The sequence below is a fragment of the Peromyscus leucopus genome, chromosome 8b, assembly GCF_004664715.2.
Source record: "Peromyscus leucopus breed LL Stock chromosome 8b, UCI_PerLeu_2.1, whole genome shotgun sequence".
Lineage (NCBI taxonomy): Eukaryota > Metazoa > Chordata > Mammalia > Rodentia > Cricetidae > Peromyscus > Peromyscus leucopus.
In genome coordinates, this window is record NC_051086.1 from 23,735,349 (window position 1) to 23,741,348 (window position 6,000).

Here is a 6,000-nt window from a genome sequence, read left to right on the forward strand (position 1 = left end):
CCAGGACTCACAGTGGAACTGCATGTTGTCCTCTGAATTCCACTCTCTTGCCATGACACATGTGGGTGTGCCTGCAAAAGCACACACACACACACACACACTCAAGTATGTAAATTTAAAAAAGAAGAAAAGAAAGGAAACAAGGTGGGTGAAAGAGACATGGTTCTGGTTGAATATCCCTTGGGACACATTAGTTTCACATTTCAGTTTGGGGAATTTTTGACTGTACATAATGAGATATCTTTGAGGCGGGACCCAAGCCAAGACAACATTCATATGTTTCTGTTTCTGACAGCTTGAGGGTAATCTTACACAGTATTTTGTATTTTGACTGCAACCCCACATGAGGTCAGGTATAAAATTTTCCACTCCTTGGGGCCAGCACAAAGGCTCAGCAGGTTAAATTGCCACCAAGCCTGACCAATCAGATCCTTGGATCCCACATTATAGCAGCTAAATAATGGACTCAAAGTCATCCTCTGACTTCCACATATGTGGACACAAATGCATGAGCACACACAATTAAGTTCCACTTTTAGCATCATGTTGGTGTTCAGAGAATTCCAGATTTTATAACATTTTAGATGTAGGATTCTCTGACTAGAGGTAGTTAACATAATATATATATATATATTTTTTTTCATAGTGAAATGCTATGTAGCAGTGAAAAAGAACGAGATACCACTACATGCTACCTATAACGGATGAAGCATGAGCTAAGAACACAGATCAAAGTCTACATACCGGATGATTCCAGCTCCATCAATAGCCTTAACAGGCAAATCAATCCCAAGCAAAAGAGAAAATAGATTGATTCTTGATGGCCAAAGACTGGAGTACTGGGGTTTGGGGGATGAATGGTGTGAGGTTATCAAGGCAAGACCAAGATGACAGACACAAGAGCACAGGGTACCTCTGGAGTGAGATGCAAACACTCTCAAATTAGATCAGGGTCATAGACAACCCTGTGTCTATACCAGAAACCACTTAACTGTATACTTTGTTTTTATTATGTGTACATGTTTGTGCATGTGCCTGCCACCTGGGAAGTCAGGAGAGGGCAACAGTACCTAGGGAGCTGGAGTCACAGGCCATTGTGAGCTGGCCAGTGTGGGTGCTAGGATCTGAACTCAGGTCCTCTGTAAGAGCAGCAAGTGCTCTCAACCACTGAGCCATCTTTCCAGCCCTAACTATACATTTTAGTCTTCTTTTTTTTTATTTTTAAATTTCTCCAAACTATGATTTGATCCTTTAAGAACATTTTGGGCTGGGCGGTGGAGGGGGCACACCTTTAATTCTAGCACTCACTCGGGAGGCAGAGCCAGGCGGATCTCTGTGAGTTCGAGGCCAGCCTGGTCTCCAAAGGAGTTTCAGGAAACTCGCAAAGCTACAGAGAAACCCTGTCTCAAAAAACAAAACAAAAAAAAAAAAAAAAAATTTTGGCTTGTTAGCCTCTAGAAGTCAGCGTTTTCTTTCTCTCATGTAGTATGACTGTGTATATATGTGTGTTCACATGTGTGGGCATGTATGTGCAGGTTCAGATGCACATGTGAATGTATAGGCCTGCGACTGACTCCAGGAATCTTCCTCATTTGCTCTACCCTTTTCATTTAACCCAGAGCTTACCAGTTGAGCTAGTCTAGGGAGCCAGCCTGATGAGGCAGCTTGCTCAGGAGCTCCCTTTCTCTCGCTGGGCTACAGGCTGTGCACTTTCAATGGGTAAATTGTATGGCACATGAATTATTACATCAACAAATCTACTGTACTTCTTCCTCATGTAAACATCCCTAGCAGACCTGTGAAGACGGTTCACCTCTCTTTTAACCCAGAAAACAGTACTGAATCATACAAGAGGGTCAAATCCCCCTACCTACTTTATGAACACACAGGAAAACTGCCCAGGCAATCAAGAGCATGCTTATCCAAAATGCTACCAAGTATTTGAAAGATGTCACTTTAAAGAAGCCATGTGTGCCCTTCTGGGAGTATAATGGTGGAGTCAGTAGGTGTGCCCAGACCCAGTGAGGCTGGACACAAGGCCAGTGGCCCAAAAGGTGCTGAATTTTTGCTGCACATGCTTAAAAATGCAAAATGCAGAGAGTGATGCTGAACTTAGATGTACTTCTCTCATCATTGAACATAATGATAAAGAAAGCATCTAAGTAAGATGCACCATTGAATGAATCTACAGAGCTCATGATCAGGTTCGCCCATACATGAGCTCCCCCACTACACTGAGATGATCCTCACTGAAAAGGAACAAACCATTCCAACCTCAGGATAAAATAAATTCAAGTAAAAGCTCAAAACAAAACTGCTGTGGTACCCAATCAGCATCTAGTTAGAAGTAACAATTAGTTCATCAAGAATCTGGGTAAAAATGTTCCAGCAAGATGGCTCAAGGTATAAAGGCACTTGCTGCTAACCTCGATCCATTCCTACAACACACACGGGAAAGAAACCACTCCCACAGGTTGGCTGCTGAAACCCACTGGCCTGCCAGGTCACCCCAACACCCTCCACTACAAATGCACAAACACAGAATAAAACAGAGAATCTGGATTGAAGACATGTCAGAGATGTGTATGCAGACAGCTCGAAAGCTGTGGTCTGGAGGCCACATGTGGCCCCTAAACACAGGTCCAAGGGGCTAGTGAAGAAGAGTCACACAGAGCCTCTCTTGCATCCCCCCCTCACTGACTGCATTACTTCCCATACAGTTACACTGTTTGCTACAGTGTTATCACACTCCAAAGCACCATGCCGTATTATACAAGAGAACTGGGAGGAGCATCTAAACTCCAACCCACTGCTAGTCCTGTGATTAGCATGTATTTCGTAGCAGGACTAGGGTGCAGCACTAGGGTGCAGCTCTACAGTAGAGCACTTGCTGAGCTTGAGTGAGGCCCTGGGTTCAATCCCCAGCAGAGCAAATATAAACTACATAGCAGGAAGGAAGATTTGGGTTACTGTCACGAAGGTTAATAATGGGCTTTGAGAAAGGATTAGTCATCAGTCTTACCCAGCTGCATGCAACCCTGGGAACTGCAGAACTGCTGGTCTGGGAGGACGCATCCCCAGTGCGGCAGTGACAGGAATGGTATGGGAGTAATCGACTGGTCTGATTGGATTGAAAGCTCCACAAGACAGAATGCACGACTGGCACTGTTAACTGGGCCCAAAGTTGTGGCTGGCTAAGTGACAGGTCCTAGGGAGAACCCAGGACCTTTATTCTGATAAATGGACATAGTAAAACTGCCCCCCAACCAATGAATGCTTATCTTTATACCCATAGATAATTAGTACACTGCTCAAAGAAGCTTAATCTAACAGTAGATGGTGATCGTTGCAGAAATCTGCAGCTGATCAGCATGCAGAGAACAAGAAACTGAATGCTCAGCTCTAAAGGACAAACCTGTCGCACACCCCTTCCCTCAAGGCAGACATGGCTGAAGAGGAGACAGAAAGACAGTAAGAGCCAGAGGAGCGGACGCCCGCGTGCAAGAGTGTCTGTGTGACATGACAGGGCTTGCTCCACACGTGAACTCACACAGCTCGAACTGCTTGTATACGATCTGGTCCCCGAAAGCCCAACATGCCTAGGAAGGGCTGTCTGGGGAGGGGAGGAGGGCCAGTTTTCTTCCAAGGTGTGAGCCCTGAGAGGCTGCCTGTGCTCCAAGATGGTCCCATACCTCATGAACATACAGACATATAGATAGATAGATAGATAGATAGATAGATAGATAGATAGATAGATAGATTGATAGATAGGCAGGTAGGTAGGTAGGTAGGTAGGTAGATAGATAAATAAGCATGAAATTGGGGAGGGAAAGGTAGGTCCTGGGTGGTAAGAAAGTATGGTGAGGTAGACTTAGTCAAAACTCATCCTGTGCATGTGTGGAATTCTCAAAAAATACTGAATGACTTTAAAAAAAATGAAAGACAGGAAGGTTAAACCAGAATAAGTGGCCCCCCCACTCACACTTTTAATTCCAACATTCCAGAGGCAGGTGGATTGCTATGAGTTCAAGGGCAGCCTGTTCTACAGTAAGACCATTGCCAAAAATAAACCACACACACAAAAGGTTAATCCAGTTAAGTCTCTCATAATTATATTGGCCTTTAAGTAGATCCCTAGGACTGGGTTCGTAACTCAGTTGAACTGCCCAGCATGTCTCTACATTGAATCCCCACCTCCTGCAAAAGAAGTAGAGAAAACAGACTGCGGAGCTGAATCCTGGGAAGAGCCCAAGTGAGAAGACCTCCTACACGAGCACCCAGCCCTGGACTTGGGCTTTGTGAACCCCTTCGAAAGAAAGCACTGGGGTCCACCTAAGATTCTTATCTACAGAACTGGATAGTGGGCCCTTTTCAGATGCTAAATTTAGAGCAATTTATTATGCAATAGAACTGCTTGGGGCTGCAGTGATGGCTCAGGGTCTAATGGCACCTGCCACCCGGTCACATGACCTTGATTTTGACCCTGTGACCTGTCTACATGGTCGAAAGAGAGATCAGACTCCAAGTTGTCCTTTGGCCTCTGTACCCACTCTTAGCACACATGTGCACATACACATACCCTCTACCAAACACTGTAATAAAAAAGTAATTTTCTAAAATCTCCCGAGGCGGCTGGGCCAACACTCAGGTAGCAGAGACAGGAGGATCTCTGTGAGTTCAAGGCCAGCCTGGTCTACTCAGGATAACTAAGGCTACACAGAGAAACCCTGTCTCATTTAAAAAAAATTTTTTTAAATTAAAAGAGCACACTGGCTGCTCGTCAGATGACCAGGTTTGATTCCCAACCCCCACATGGTAGCTTTAACTGTCTATAACTGACACCCTATTCTGTCCTCCCCAGGAACTGCATGTGGTGAGCAGACAGACATGCAAGCAAACATCCACACACTTAATTTTTTTGTAACTCTCACTCCTAACCCGCATACACACCTGAATACCTTGAGGAGAAAGACTAGGTCACAGCTGTGCTTAGCCCCAGCACACAGAGAGAGCTCAATGCAAATCTAAATTATTTCCTGACAGCTAATGTTTACCGGTGGCTGGAAGCTAGGGGCTCCAGAGATACAATGGTGAGAACACAGATGCTTGCTGCCTCTCCTACCACAGCACTTCCCCGCTTCTTCCTGTCAGGTCCATTCATACCCTTCAGCTGCCGGCTGCAGACGCAGATCCAGGCCACCCCAGCTTCTAGAAAAGCAGTACTATGGTCAGGGAATACAGTCTGTGAGTACAGAGCTTGCCTAACATAGGCTGGGAATATACTTATGTTAGTGGAGTACTAACATGTGTAACATGCACAAAGTCCTGGTTCAGTTCCCAGCTCTACATAAACTGGGTGTGGTGACAGAAGCTTGAAGGTGGGTCTGGCATGGTAGCTCATGTCTGTGATGCCATCACTTGGCAGCAAAAGCCAGCCTGAGCCTCAAAGTGAGACCCTGTCTGAAAAAGAAATGAAAGAAAAACAATGGGAAGGAAAAGAAGGCCATACCAATGCTATTGGAGGCCTAGAAGTCCAGATTCAGTTACTCTGGAACACACTTGTGGCCTGGTGTGGTGTTGGCTAGCTGGAATTCTAAGTGCATTATGTACAAAGCCCATTTGCACACTAAGGGGTGTGTGGAAGAACTGTGAGCCTCCTTGGAGCTTTAATGATGTCTCCAAAGCTCTGGGAAAGCTCCAGGAGAGGACTAGGGCACCAATCTTAACCGCTGCTAATTTTTAAAAAATTCATAACCTTTACCCTGGTTCAGCAACCGAGGCCTGAAAAGGCCGAACATCCAGGCGCTAGGAGCCAGGAGAGAAGCCGACTTGTCATTAGAGGCTCTAAGTGCAGGGAGGGGCTACCCTATCATTATGCTGTGGGCAAAACACATTTTGCAGCTCCTGGGCTGGTGCCATGACTTGGCATAAACATATAGACTTTGGGTTGGGTTTTCTTCTACAGAACCAAAATATTTTTCTACCTAGACGCCATGTTGA